Consider the following 16,153-nt stretch of genomic DNA (forward strand, 5'->3'; position numbering starts at 1 on the left):
ATATATTGCACAATAATATTGACCGCCTATGGGGACCTTTAGATTACGCGTTAAGTACTATTTTATAGTTTATCTTATTTAAAAGTTAAAAGTTAAAGTAAAGTAAAAGTTTGTAGTAAGTTCGACCGAGCATTAAATAACGCACAAATTCATGACTACCATTTATTCATAAAAAACGCATACATTCATAAACGAGACATAAAGCAAGTCTTTTCTCTTGCAGCAACTTACTTTCTCTCTTCTTCTTTCTCTTTTCTTTTTCTTTCTTTCTGACAGGTTACCAACTGCCACATACTACTAACATAAGAATACTTAAATACTAACATCATGGAATCCGTACATAATGCCAACTTACAACTAGTGACTTATGGCGGCAAATTTAAATTATTTGAACAAAACCGCAGTTAAAAACTAAATTTTCACTTATGAGGGATAATAGGGCTTCTGACGAACCCCAACTCAACAAAAGTAACGCCATTCCTTTAAATATGTTATTTGACAACAATGCACAGCCCAGTTGCCAATTGTGCATGCGTTACGGCTTAAGCGAGTCGTTGTTTGAGGTTACACTGGCTTGTCTGGCGGTGGAGTATGAAAATTACTAAAACATGTTTTAAAGATAATAATTTTCAAGACGGTATTTGAAAAAATAAACTACTTGCAGTACAACGCCTAAAGTATGGAATAAATTCAGTAAAAACGAAACAATTTTTTTTTGGGAAAAATCCTCGAATAGGTCGATTTTTAATTTAAAAAATACATATTTTAGCATAAAAGGCGATTTTCAACCGTCATTTGTTTTCCAGTAATGACGTCATCGAAATTTTTTTTAACTAGCAACCACCTATTTTTTTTTTCTTGATTCTGAAAGATCGTTTCATTGTCGATCCGACAGTATTAAAATATTGCCATCTTACATAGGAAAGTTTTAGAGTAAATGACGATTGAATGTTAGAAAACGTAAATTTTATTCATTAAAAAAATAACAATTCCTGTGTCAAGCAAATACAATTCATTAAGTTTTCTACCTAAATTAAGTGTTCGAATTGCCACCCACCGAATTCTTGACAATACGCAAGTCTGTGTAGAAATTCTTCTTGCACATTATGAATTATTTCTGGGGTAACTCTGTGTATTTCATCTATAATACAATTTTGGAGTTCTTCTAAATTATGTGGTCTATTAACGTACACTTTGGACTTTAAGTAGCCCCATAAGAAATAGTCCAGGGGTGTAAGATCTGGGGATCTCGCGGGCCATTCTATCGGTCCTCGTCTGCCGATCCACCTCCTAGGAAAACAATTGTCCAGAAAATCTCGAACAGGGCGCGCATAGTGCGGAGGTGCACCGTCTTGCTGAAACCATATGGTGTCATCAGGAATATCAGGGTCATTATCGTTAGGAAAAATTACTGCAAGCGCTGGAACAAGGTCATTTTGTAAAAACTCTAAATATCTTTCTCCTGTAAGGGTTCCTTCAAAGAAGAAAGGCCCTACTATTCTGTTGTCAACTATTCCAGCCCACACATTTAATTTCTGTGGGTGTTGGGTATGTGTCTCTGCCATCCAATGAGGATTTTCCCGACTCCAATACCTGCAAGTTTGACGGTTCACTGTACCATTGAGACAAAACGTGGCCTCGTCTGAAAAAAGTATTTGCCGGTGTAAATCTCTATTTACTTGACATAAATCCATCATAATTTCACAAAAGTGTAAGCGGCGGTCGGGATCGTCTTCATTGAGTTCCTGCACAAGTTGAATTTTGTAGGGATGATATTTTTCCTGCCTCAGGATACGTAGCACTGTGGTCTGACTAATTTCATTGTTTAATGCAACCAATCGTGAAGTATTATGAGGATTATCTACCATACTTATCAAAATGTTCTGTTTGTGATCTTCACTAACGCTTGGACGTCCAGGTTTTGGAATATCTACAACATTGCCAGTTTCTCTAAATTTAGATTCTATCTTACTGACTGTTGATTGGCTGATACGGCGATCTGGATGTTTTTCATTAAATAAATCGCAAACTTCCTGCTGCGTTCTAGTCTTATCCCCGCATCCGATAAGAATTAAAATTTCAATTCTTTGTGTGACAGTTAAATGTGCCATAATACTTTAAATTCAACAATAATTTTTATATCGCTTACAATACTTAGAAAGTCGGTATGACAGTGACACTTTGTAAAGATTTACACCTACGTGATCCATAAAAAACTTCAGGCATTTCGAAAAACTAAATTTGATAACGTTTTTGCTTTATTTTAATTGATTTGGGTTTTCTAACATTCAATCGTCATTTACTCGAAAACTTTCCTATGTAAGATGGCAACATTTTAATACTGTCGGACCGACAATGAAACGATCTTTCAGGATCAAAAATAAAAATAAGGGGTTGCTATTTAAAAAAAATGCCGATGATGTCATTACTCGAAAACAAATGACGGTTGAAAATCGCTTTTTATGCTAAAATATGTATCTTTTAAATTAAAAATCGACCTGTTCGAGGATTTTTCCCAAAAAAAATTTGTTTCGCTTTTATTGAATTTATTCCATACTTTAGGCGCGTATTGTATATTAAATATGACCCCCATTCAGCTGCACTGTAAAATAAAACAAGTAAAAGTCATAGTCACATATTTTAGATTTTGTAACTAAAACTGTACTGATACAAGTATGTCTTTGTTAAAATCTTAAATTCACTCAAAATACAACACGAAAATAATTTCACTCGTAATAACTTTGAATTTAACCTATTTTTATCTTTTAGTGTATAGTTATTTTGTCTTAAAAAGGTTTGGCTCGTCCGTACAACGTTTCGAATTGGACTACAAGTTATACTGAAATTCTGCATGTTATTTGAACCCTAATAGTTGGACAAGTTCGAGCCAAGCTGGAACTTCTGGAATAATTTCAAGGTTCCCAACATTAGCTCGGAAAACACAGCAGCACTCTAAACTTAATAACACTATCCGGCATCCCGCAAAGAATGCAATTCATTCCATCTGGCCTGTTTCGTATTCGCTGTGCATCTGAATCTTAAACAAATTCAGAATATCCCTCCTCGTGCCGGGAAATAGGACAGGACAGAGACATAGAACCAATTTAGCGCCAAGGCCGAAATGTTTTCCACTCCATTCAAAGCCCATTCTTCGAATGTAAATTTGTACTAGATTGGTTCCAAATGGGCAGTTAAAATAACTTTGTGAGGGTGGCTCACAACATGGTGCTAGAATCGTGTGATACGTGGGAGATGTGCTGACTTTGGAAATAATATTATGCAATAATGTCCCGAAGTAGCACGCCAGCTGCAATACTGTTATAACTAAATAATGTCAGTTTACACTGGAGTTAATAAATCACTTAATAGAAATTATTTTTAAGAAGGTGTAATTCATTGTTCCGTTCGATAAGCTCTTCTTAAGTTCGAAGAAAGAAGCTTAAAGGGGAGAGTCAATATGTATGATGTATTTTTATATAAATACTTAGTACCTATTGGTATTTGTATATTTACAAAAAAAATCAACAATGGAAAACACAAGTATATCTAGATGATACAAACGTATTTATTACATACCTAAATTACGCAGGGTAGTTTTGTTGCTTTCAAAATAATCCATTTTTCAAATAAGAGATATTAAAAAAACAAATCAAAGTAAAGACTGATAGACTATTTTTAAAGCTTTAGGTGCACACAAGATATGTTCAAAACTGGTATGGGATTGTTTACAAATGCTGACTGAACTGGCCACCAACAATACAGTCAGACTGTGTTGGGTGCCAGGGCACAAAGGCATTTGTGGAAATGAGAAAGCGGATGAACTTGCTAGGAAGGGATCCGAGACAGAGTTCATTGGCCCGGAGCCCTTCTGTGGCACATCGCCCAGTGTGGTCAGGCGGGCTCTGGGCAAATGGACTGAGACAGAACACAGGAAATACTGGACTTCAAGGCCAGGACATAGCCATTTTAAGGAGCTCATGGAGTATCCGAAGGAAAGAGCGACGATTTACTGAGGTTGAACAGAATCGGCTCAGGAGAGTGACAGGACTCATAATGGGACACTGTCACTTTAGGAAACATCTACATAAGCTAAAGCTTGTAGACAGTCCGGTCTGCCGAGGATGTGAATCGGTGGATGAAACTTCTCTGCATATTCTGGGCGAGTGCCCGAGATTTGCACGTAGCGGAATGACGCTCCTGGGGAGACCTTATTTGGAACCCAAGGAACTGAGAGAAGTGTCAGCAAGGAAGCTTTTGGACTTTGTAAAAAGGACAAATCTACTTGCTGAATAGGACTAGTAGTGGGACGCACAATAGGCCTAATTAGGCCGCGGTGCTATGAGACTTATTAGGACCAAGAAGAAGAAGAAGAAGAATAGACTATTGATTTTAGATCCGCACGACAGAATTACGGGGACATTATTATTTTCTTAGGCGTCTTCACACTAGTGAATAATTTCCAATTTACACAAAAACTGTTAACTTTGGATATATGGAAGTGTAGTATCATTTTAAAGTAAATTTAATTGTGCATCCATTAATATAATAATATACAGGGTGTACCATTTGAAATACTTAAGTAAATTCAACATTAAACGTCTATACGTTCTTACTTTGAATTTTTGTAAATTTGACATAAACTGGTTGTATTCCATTGCTTTTAAATTATCCATGCCAAATTTCATTAATAGATAAAGCTAAATGTCGGAGTTATTCTGTTTTCAAAAATCACTTGCGTCCTTCAATTTTTTTTGAAAATTGATAATAACTTGAGAACTGTCACATATTAGTCTATAGAATTTACCGTAGAATTAAAAAATGCAAAAATATACAGAGTGTGCCATTTAAAATAAGAGTTGATGATGACTTCCATATAATCGGAAGTACGAGAAAGTTGACACTAGTTTCATTGAATAAATCTTCTTGATAAACCCCTGTATACAACTCAGATTGCAATTTTGACTACTTTTTGAGATAATTCTACTTGGCCCTCTTCGTGATACACCCTGTGTATACCCTGTCTAAGTATACAGGGCATAGAAATAAAGTTTTAAGAATAAAGATAGATTCCGAGAAATAAATTTAAAGTTAAATATATCAATTAAGCAAAGCCATTCCAGAATCCTAACCAATATTAAAAATTTTTCCAATATCCAAATTTTTATCATAACAAACCTATCCAGATTCCTAATCAGTACCTACTAAAATTGTCGTAAATATATTTGACAGTTCCAAAGTCTTTATTCAAAATGCTACCACAAAATTAACAGAAAACGGAAAAAAGTATAATTTTTATTTTTTTAACTTTGTGGAATAAATCTGATCTAAATGAAAGTTGCATGGTTCTTTGAGATCTTCAAAAATTAATTTTTAGGAAAAAACTGATTGACCATTCAAAATAGTGGTAACAAAAAGGGCCACTCTGTATTCATCAAATAAAATGAAGGCATAAGAAATCAAATTTATTTTGAAAATATAGTAACAAACTGCATTATCTATGCAGCGAGAAAAATAAATTTTTAAAGAAATTACAATGTTAAAGTCGAAGCAATTTTTAAACGGGAATTGACATACATTTTGAAAGACATTTTCCATATTAGAAAACGTATTAGAAATTTTTCTTAAAATGAAAAATATCTACGCTGGTGAAATCAATATCCTAGATTTTGTTAGAAATTGCCTTTCAGGCTTCACAGTATATATAACGGATTTCCTACAAAAGTACGAACATCATCAATATTCTGAAATATTATTACCTAATTAATCTCTGTCAAAAAAGGTAATTATAAATATTTTTAATATTTAGTTGGTAGCGTACCATAAACAACTTTTATATAAAAAAATTTGCAATAAATTATGTAGGGTATAGGGAATAATAAAGTTACAAACCACCCTAAATATTCCAAAGTAGCACTGATAAAATTCTTAGAATTAACTTCCGATACTAAATATATTTAAGAGTTGTTGGATTAGTTGTGGAGAATGATGATTTGATATAACAGTAATAATAAATTTATAAAGAAGCCGACATTTCCTGGATTAATCCTAATATGATTTAGTTATTTCTCTTGCTTCCTGTTACTTAGATACTTTTCCACGTGATAAGTCGAAAATCCTACATTCAATTCTATAGAATGATATAGCATGTTTTTTGATACTGAACGGCACATTCATTATGTAGCCAAAAACACTATACAGGGAGTCCCATTTTAACTTGGCAAGATGACCTTCGATTGAAAAACTGCCAGAACAAATGTTGTAAGATTTTATGGGGACCGTACGATAATGGTCTTGGTTTTGACTCAGGGGTCAAACTTAGGGGTCATTTTGAGGATAACTTCAGAATTTTAAATGGAAACCCGATTTATTTCGTCCAGAAATGGAAAGAGCAGGAACTCTTACGGTCAAAGATGTGTACTTGATCTAGGGTCAGATTGATCCCTATAGAGACTGAAAGTCAAATCAGCTTTTTCACTGAAATGTTTACATTTTATGGTAAAGGTTGATTAATTTTTGTTGCAAATTCCGCACAAACTACCGTGGCCATGATTTAAGGTTTAATTGTGGGTCTGACCTTGAGCCTGGGAGTTAAATTTGGGAGTCATTCAAGGGTTAAACATTTATTCTGCAAAGTTATTCGGGGCGATCGATTAAAATGGGACATCCTGTATAATAAAAGGGACCGTATTTTTCATTATCTCATTTTAATTTAAAAATGGGGACTAGTATACCAGCAAACAACATTATTTTAGCAAGTAAACCAGAAACATATGCCCAAATACTCGCCGTAATATTAAAATGCATCCCTTATTTGTTGTGGTGACAAAGCTCTACATGAAATGTGCCTTTAGTTGCCATGTTTTGCGTAAATATCATAAATGAAACCCCCCCTCAATGTAACAAAAGCCATATACATTTAATTAAGAGACATAAGCCTACATTTGTCGCCATTACCTTTCAACGTGGGTTTCTGTTAGGGTTAATCTGAGCTGTTCTGACTCGGATTATATGTATAAATGGGACTCCAAGTCCCAATATTACTACTTAGTTAAAATAGTGAAGGGGAAGTTGTGGTGGAATTAGTTTACTTTATTTTCAGAGGTAGTTGTCATTCTCATTGTTGTGTTTCACATTATGTTTGTAAATATTGCCTCAGATTCAACCACTTGACATAATTTATGGTAAATATTTAGAAAGCAATGTGTCGTACTTTTCATGGAGCCACCCTGATATCCCACTCACCTGATGTCCGAATATTTTGAAACTTTGATAGTGCCTATAAAGTGAGTCTTCATATTTGATTGTAGTCAAAGGCGTCCGATTCTGAGATTGAAATAGGGGGTCGATTTAAAAAAAATGTACTAGTGATTTTTTTAGAAAAGAACTAGTAAGCCATCAGCACCTTTAGTAACCCTGAAAAGTTTCCGATCTAACAGAGATACAAGACATTTTTTCAGATTTTTATTTTTTATTTTTCAACATAGTCTCCTTGTAACTTTACACACTTCTCCCAGCGATGCTCCCATCTCTGTAACCCGTCCAAATAGTACTTGGCGTTTTTCTCTGCAAAATAATTGTTCACGAAGGTGACTGCCTCTTCATTTGACGAAAATCTCTGTCCTCCGAGCGCAATTTTTAGAGGAGGGAACAAAAAGAAGTCGCTTGGGGCTAGATCTGGTGAGTAAGGCGGATGCTCAAGCAGTTCAAACCGTAATTTTTGGATTTTCGCCATGGCAACCGCTGAGGTGTGAGACGGTGCGTTGTCTTGGTGAAACAGGATTTTCTTTTTCTGCAAATGTGGCCATTTTCCCGCAAGTTCTGCGTTCAGCTTGTCAAGTAATGATGCATAGTATGCTCCTGCAATGGTTTTTCCTTTTTGAAGATAATCGATTAAAATAACTCCATGACTATCCCAAAAAACAGTCGCAATCACTTTCCCAGCTGAAAAAACAGTGTTTGCTTTTTTTGGAGCCGGTTCCTCCTTTGCAGTCCACTGTTTGGACTGTATTATTGTTTTGGGCGTATAATGGTGTATCCAAGTTTCATCTACAGTAATTAATCGGCGCCAAAACTCGGATTTATTGCGCCTAAACTGCGCCAACAGAGCGTTAGAAATGTTCATTCGAACACGTTTTTGGTCTACGTGAGCAAACGCGGCACCCAACGCGCGGACAGCTTTCTCATGTTTAAATGTTGATTTAGTATGTGACAAACACGTTCATAACCTCTGCTATCTCTCTCACTTTAATTTCAAAAACAAATATTTAATGACAGTTCGATACTCGATTTTGTACATTTTCATAAAAACACTCACATCAACTCACTCAAACGACTGTTACATAACAACTGTGCGTCCAAAATGGCTGAAACTTTGGTGAGTAACTGTCAACAGATGAACAACGAAATTCGCTAGCTTTTATTTACGAGTGCTGCCATCTTCATGTTGAGGTCGGAAACTTTTCAGACCACCCTCGTATAAGAATACATCGTTATGGGTTCAATGATGTTTAAGATATGGGTCGTCGAAAAACAATTTTTTTCAACTTATAATAATTTGTATCTGTAAAACAGGCTCTCAACTATATTTACATCCGGTTGCTAAAGTAACAAAAATGGTCATCGATAACCTTTCTATTCAATACTTGATTTTTATATTATGGCGTATTAGAATATAAATGATAGTATTAATTATTATTACTAATTTTCTCGATAATTGTAGATAAAATGTACGCAAGTGGATACTACATTATTACCACACTTATGTGATTATACGACGAAGCAAAGTGATTATAACACAAGTAGGTGCAGTAATAATGCCTATATCCCACATATTACGTAAATACATAACTCCAACAGTCTCAATTTGTCTTAAAAATTTCTTTACACGTTTACTTCCACCTTCATTAAATTTTTCACACAGAAACAAAGCACCAAAATTGATGAGTTACACTGACATTTTACGTTTCACAAAAATAATGTGATTCCAGTGGTTCAATGGGCATAGCCCCACAAAAGTTAAATCAAATTTACTCCCTAAATTAGACGAAGAAGTTGCAAACAAAACTCCTAGCGTAAATCTTGTATGTTTACTGTCATCATTTTTATTACCCACACGTAGAAAAGTGGAGGTATGGCACAAGACTGCAATTTCGGAATATAAAACACAGTTTTAGACATTGGCATTAAGGTATATTAATCCTTGAATAAGTAATTCGTTCAAAGCGTACCCAAATATAGTATATGTAAATTAAGATAGAAACCTTTATCCCGTTTTGCGATATACGATTCTCCAATAATGCCTTTAGACAACTTGAATCTAGCGCTTGAGACGGAATTACTTTATTATAATCTTTTGTTGATCTCTCGTACGATGTAATTTGGGTTCCTATACGGATTATTCAAACTTATGTTTGAGATTTTTTAATAGACGAGGAAACTAAAGAATAATACTTCGATTTTAACATACAGGGTGTTCTACCTAAGAGGAATTCTTCTGTAACTCTGTAACTGTAAAATTTATAAAAAAAATGGTTTTAATAAATGTTGTCTGGAATCATATGGTCCATGTAAAGAAAATATTTTTAGCTTTATAGGGTGTTCCATTTCGTGTGGGCGCTACATAACTTTGTTATTTTAAATGAAACAGTCTGTATATTATTGCGTTTTTGAATTCCTTGGTTAATATTAGGTATTAAATGTACATGATGTTTAAAACTTACCGTTTTCGAAATTTGAAAAAAATCACGATTTCAGCACTCTTTGTGTCTAAATCAAAATGGAGAACACTTCGAGCAATTGATGTAAATCAGCGGACTAAATATTCTTCTCCTTGTTGTGTTCCGAGTTTCAGTGTATTTCGTTTTGCGTTTTGTTTTAGTTGTTGTTAGTGGATTATTTTTGTTTGTCAAACCACTTTTTAAACATGCCAGTAAATATTAACACAGTCAGTCCCAGGCCTGATAAAATGTTAGAGAAAAGTGGTTTTGCAAGGCTTTCTTGGCGCTGTTACATAGCTACTTTTTCGGACTAGAAAAAGAACTGTTAAAGATAAGTATGAACAACCTTATATCAGGCGAAGGGGCATTCAATTTTGCATTGACCCATCACAATTAAAATTGGTTATTCCGTTCGAAAAAACAGTTTTTCAACTCGTGAGACTATAAAATGTAGGTTTCTAACTCTTATGGTTTAGACGCTATCTACCCTCATTTAGAGAGCTGAAACTATTTTTTTTTAACAACTGATTATCTCTAAAACGGTAAATATTAAACACCATGTACATTTAATAAATTCTACTTAATATTAACCAAGGAATTCAAAAACGCAATAATATACAGGGTGTTTCGTTAAAAATAACAAAGTTATGTAGCGCCCACGCGAATTGGAACACCCTGTAAAGCTGAAAATATTATCTTTACATGGCCCACATGATTCCAAACAACTTTTATTAACATCAGTTTTTTATAAATTTTACAGTTGCAGAGTTACAGAAGAATGTCTCTTAGGTGGAATTGATTTATTCTATTTTACGTACTCAGGTGCTCAGGTCAACAAAATCTACTTTTTCAACGACGAGTTGTTCTCATCTCTCTTGGTTTTTGAATTTTGCATACTGTATTTGACTAATAGAGCACAATATGTAGAATATAGTTTTTTCTTTGTTTTGTAAGAAATAAATATAACTTTTGGAGTACCTCACGGCTTCATTCTTGGACCATTGCTATATGCAATATTCATTAATGACACTATAGAACTGACTCTGACTCAATTAAATATTTAGGTGTCAGTAAACTAACTTGTAGCTTGTGTTCTTGTTCTATATAATTTTGCTTTAAACTACATACCAGATTTTATCAAATTTTATTTTATTTTTCCTGCAATACTGATTATATTCTTAGAAGACATTTTGCATCATCGTCAAATGAAGTAAAGATACAAACAGCACTAAAATGATAAAATACATTAAAAAATTTAAATGCTAGAAGATTAAAAAACCGTTATATGTATGTACTTAAATGCGTTGCCATTTCCAAGAATCACTCAAGTCTTAAGATATTTACTTTTAATTATTTGAATTCAGTTGTGGTGGCGTGGGATATAATTCAATTTCAAAATAGTTTCATGAAGACTTACCTTCATGGAAATATAAGTTTTACGTGTATTAACAAGTTTAAGTGGATTTCATTTATTACGGAAGTTAAGTGTGAAAGCTCTTGCTTGTTGTTTTGTTTACTCATAGCTTGAAATTCTTGTCTAGTTGAAGAAGCACACTCTTGAGATTTGCCTATAATTAATATATCCGTTAATTAATAATTTATTTCCACCCTGAGAATAATCTTGAATTTTCAGTATGTCGAAGAAAATTATAGGGAAATCCAAGAACCAAAGGAAATAGCACTACCTAAATACAATTAATTTTATAACATTCTTTTTAATCGTGATTTTCTACATATACATAGGTGCGTATAATGTACATGTTTTATTAATATTATTCATATGTAAATGTCACTGATGACTCTCAATATTTACTGACAATAATAATTGTTTTATAGTTTGTGTTTGCATTTACTGAATAATGATTAACATTAAATTAATATTTCCCCTTAATGAACTCCACTCTATAGTAGGATCGTATACGATGCAAAGTAGAGCAAAAAATTGTCGGCCTTTTATCAAAGGAAAATCGTGTCATCATTTTTAGGAGGCGTAAGATAAATCATTTCAAATTTAAAATGAAATTCAATGTAAAATCTGAAATACCGCTGCATACGCACTGTGTTCTGGTAGTAGCTGTAGTCGCCCAGGTGCATCGAGTGTACGAACTGGTCGGTTATACGTCAAATACTAACCTGGCGAGCTTTGCCGTCAATTAGAGAGCGCTTCCAAAAAACAAGTAAACAACAGTGGCGCGTACAGAGGTAAAATGTAGTACATATGTGGAATTTAGGAAACAAATTGGATTTATAATAAATTACATTTAAAATAAATAGTTTATGAGAATAAAGGAATTTTTGTAGCAACAAGGGTGCCAGACCTGAACTGATCCCCTCGTCCCTTCATAATGTATAAAGAAATTATTCAATTTGTAAAACCCTTAAAGGCGTACTTCATTGGTTCCCTTGACAGGCAATGATTTATTACTTTGCATCGAATATGATCCTACTATAGTTAGTGGCACTGTTGGTTTGATCAATATAATTGCAGTCAAGTATGGTTGTGAAGAAACTTGTTAAAAAACTAGTAGTAGAACCACTTAATAAACATTTATTCAATGTACAGTACTTCTCATTCTATGTAACCAGTGTTATTTGGAAATGATACATTTTGACATTTTGGTACGAAAGAATTACCTTCATTCTGAATTAAAATTTTATATTCTTTTCCGGATATTTCAGGAATAAGTCTTTAGCTTGAATTGAAAGATCTAAAACTATATATTTAATTTTGGATTCTTCTTGGAGAATCCTATGTGTGTACAATTTGGCACTGTATCTTGTAGCCAAATGATATTTTAAAACGTTATTTAGTTACAAATTCAGGAAATGGATAGAACTTAGTTTTACATTTTTCAAAAACATTTCCTGTAACTGTTTTGCTGTGGAGTTCCACATTGTTTTAATGATATTTCCTCTATCATTTTCACAATTTCTTTTCATATTAAAAGCACAACCTCCCAAAATGCTGGCTAATTGCTCGACAATCAAAGACTCGTTTATTCTATACACAGCCTTCATAAATGTTTACAAATCACGTGCCGCCGAGCTTAGGCAACCAACATTGAATATTGTTGTCTCCAATATTAATGATTCGTTTATTTATATATTTTTTTATGTTTTCTTGTATTAAAAAGGGTTTAATTAAATATATTTCTAAAAAAAAATGTATTCACTGTACTTATTTCTACTTATAATTTATATTTCTCCCGTCCTCTCTCTTATCTTGCCCTTCTTTAGCCCATCGGCTGGCGACGTCCTTGGGATAAATAAATAGAATTTTGCAAAAACTATTGGGCCCACAGCGCCTATCTTTCGCCCAGTTTTGAAGAATAATAAAACTCACTACCTTTAAGCATATTTATAAAATTCAAACAAATAACAACCAAGTTGTGGTTAATTAAATAAATGCTGTTTTTCCACGTTTTTTTATGTTTTTTTTTAAATAACTTTTAAACAATTTATCAGATTTTAATCTATCAGGCGGCATTTTGCAGGTCTTTTTATTATGCATATTTCGTCTATTGAACACTTTTCTCTAAAACCAATAGTTTTTCCAATATATTGGAGAAACTGATTTTCGGCCCAAATTGTTAAAAAGAAAACGTCAATTCATCGATGTTCAAATATTATAGGGACGCGATTAGTAGCTTGTAATCGTTTATGAAGATTCAGTATATCCTTTCACTGCAAAACTCGATTTTCTTGTCGAATTTCTGATTGATATTCTTTACTGAAATGATATTTCAATGATTCAACTTCAAAACGTCAGGAGTGATTTTTAATTTTATTCACAATTTTGGTGTAAAGTTTTCTTACCGAATATCGCATGTACTTAAATTATTCCAGGATTTTTTCTTTTTGGTTTTTAGAAAATTTTCAGTATATTCATGACCTCGAAAAAATTTCCGGATATAATTTAAGGGCTAGTGATATTTTAAATGAAGATATATTTTTATTTTGCCAATATCGGGTACAAATATTTGACTTTCATTAATCTTAATGTTTACAATTGTAGTATCTACAAGACATCAAATTGTGTGACCTAAGAATGTTGTCACATGATATCGAAACATTGCTGAAGAATTAAAAAATTTATTATTATTATTTTAATCAAATTGTCTTTATCTTACTTTTTGGCATTTATGTCAGGAGTAATGGAACTTCTCTTCAATTTATGTTCATAATACTGAATGTATGAAAATGTTCATATTCCTGTCATTTTATCAACTCTGTATCTTTTCCTGTTTAGGAAATACTACACTCATACACCTTCAAAGCCATAAAAAAGAATACTTTATAGAAAATAATTTGTGCACAATATTTTTCTTTTTAATTAAAGTAATGATATATGTATACATTTCAGCAATGTGTCAACAACAGCCTGCTACAGCTTTTATAGGAAAAACAATCCCGACTAATTGCAGAGGTTGAATGAAAAGCGTGACACTTTTCAGAGCGTTTAATATTTAAAATTGAAAAAATTTAATTAACAGTTTCCCGAGGACATTGGAAATAACGGTGTCAAGGTTTTAAATCGTAGGCGTTTGTAAGTTTTTAGGGTGTAAAATAATATTTCGTGAAGTGTGCTTGGACCGTAAAAACAATTGAACAAAATGAGACTGAAATTGAGTGACTTTAGGTAGCGAGTTTGTGCAAAGAAACATTAGCATTAGCATTAGAAATCGAAGTTCCGTAAAAAAAGAGAAAACAAACGGATTATAGATGGATGAAAAAACCATACCGCAAGTCAAATATTTCATAATTTTAGCGTGTGCTTTACGTAAATATTTACATCGTTTTACTCAATTTAATGCAATAAAAACTGGTGTAGGTATAAGCTATTTTAAGATACTTAATATTCGAATACAGTTTTATATATTTATTATTTATACATTTCCATTTTAATAGACCAAAACATCCCCCTGTGAACTCTTGCAGGAATAATAAAAAATGTAAAGCTTCCACTTTCAATGCATATTTCATGCTTTTGAAAAATCTGCCTTTAAATATAACTCGCTTGTATAAAGAGCATTGTTTACACACAGGAATACAAATGTTCGATCTGTACGCATAGCATCATAAATATTAAAATATACATTCAGGAAATAATATCTGATGGGCTCAAGAGGGACAGGTATGAATAACAGGCCTGTGTTTGTGTTATGCATCTTTCGGCATAATTTCGGATTTGTTTTTGTTCTTTTCGACAGACGACTGGGTGGACACATCAAATTTAAATATTAAAAACTGAAACTACAGGCAACTAACTGAACACTAGACGATACTGACAAGGATTTTAGCTAATGATATTGTGGGAATCTTCAGTCAAATACCGGTTTCGAACTTATAAGTTCTCATCAGTTTTGCTTAGGTGAAACGAAACGAACGAATTATATTCTTTTTATTGCAAAGGTATTAATCCCAATGAAACATTTTCAAAAATTATTCTTAAAAAGTCTTAACCAATAAAGTCATAGATACCAGACAAAATTGTTTCTACCTAATTTTTACCAATTTCAAGTTATCAATATTTTCTCTTCCTACCAAATTATTATACTTAGCTAATTTTAACAAATCCAAAAATTCTTTCTAAAAAATCTTATCAATTGAAGTTTCTTTTCACAAAATTGTGTTTTTTTTTCATATATAACTGTGTTCTGTTAATATTTATTCTTTTTTACGTGTTGATGTTTGTCAAGAGTGGCATTAGAACAAGATATTTTAATAGATATATTAGATTTTTTATTGCAAAACTTGATTTCTGCTGTAAAAGAATATTATTTAACTATATTTGACATTTTTGACAAGATTCTAGAAAGTAAATTCGAATTTGTTTGAACTAGAACTTAAAAATTTTCTAGAATTTTGAAAAAATATATATTTTTGGATAAATGGTTCAAACAATGCTTTATTATATGAAGAATATAGGAAAAAGTTTTGGATGGGAGAAAAATCGACTTTTTTTATAAGTTCTACCAGTTGTAAAAATAAATGACTCAACTTTGAGAACACCCTGTATAGTATCAGAAAATGTTTGTTCCAAGACTCTTTGAACCGTTTGAAAAAATTCAAAATAATACCTGAAAACATCTTTTATCGATTGTTCCTTGAAAATTATCGAAAATCACCTTTTTTCCAACCTCTCGAGTGGTGTTACCCCTTAATACATTTACAATGATTTTTTTAAGAACGATCTAGACATCGGCATGTCTATCTAACGACATGTTTTGTCGGATATGACCCACAAACTGACAACTAAGATATAACATTATAGATACAACACATTATATAGGTTGTCTTACCCCTACTTAGTGAAAAGGTTGTTACACAAAGGTACCTACATCAAACTAGGTAAGTAAGCCATAAATATCATGGCAGGCGTCTCAATTCTTAAACAAGTCAGACATAGCTGTTAAATTATTCAAGTATAGATGATG

At 32.8% G+C, this 16,153-nt stretch overlaps 1 protein-coding gene across 1 annotated transcript in view; it reads right to left on the reverse strand.

Moving 5' to 3' along the window:
• LOC111691507 overlaps positions 1-16,153 on the reverse strand; it is a 29,830-nt gene that overhangs the window by 861 nt on the left and 12,816 nt on the right. The window lies entirely within an intron of this gene.

Source organism: Anoplophora glabripennis, unplaced genomic scaffold, assembly GCF_000390285.2.
Source record: "Anoplophora glabripennis isolate ALB-LARVAE unplaced genomic scaffold, Agla_2.0 scaffold303, whole genome shotgun sequence".
NCBI classification, from domain to species: domain Eukaryota; kingdom Metazoa; phylum Arthropoda; class Insecta; order Coleoptera; family Cerambycidae; genus Anoplophora; species Anoplophora glabripennis.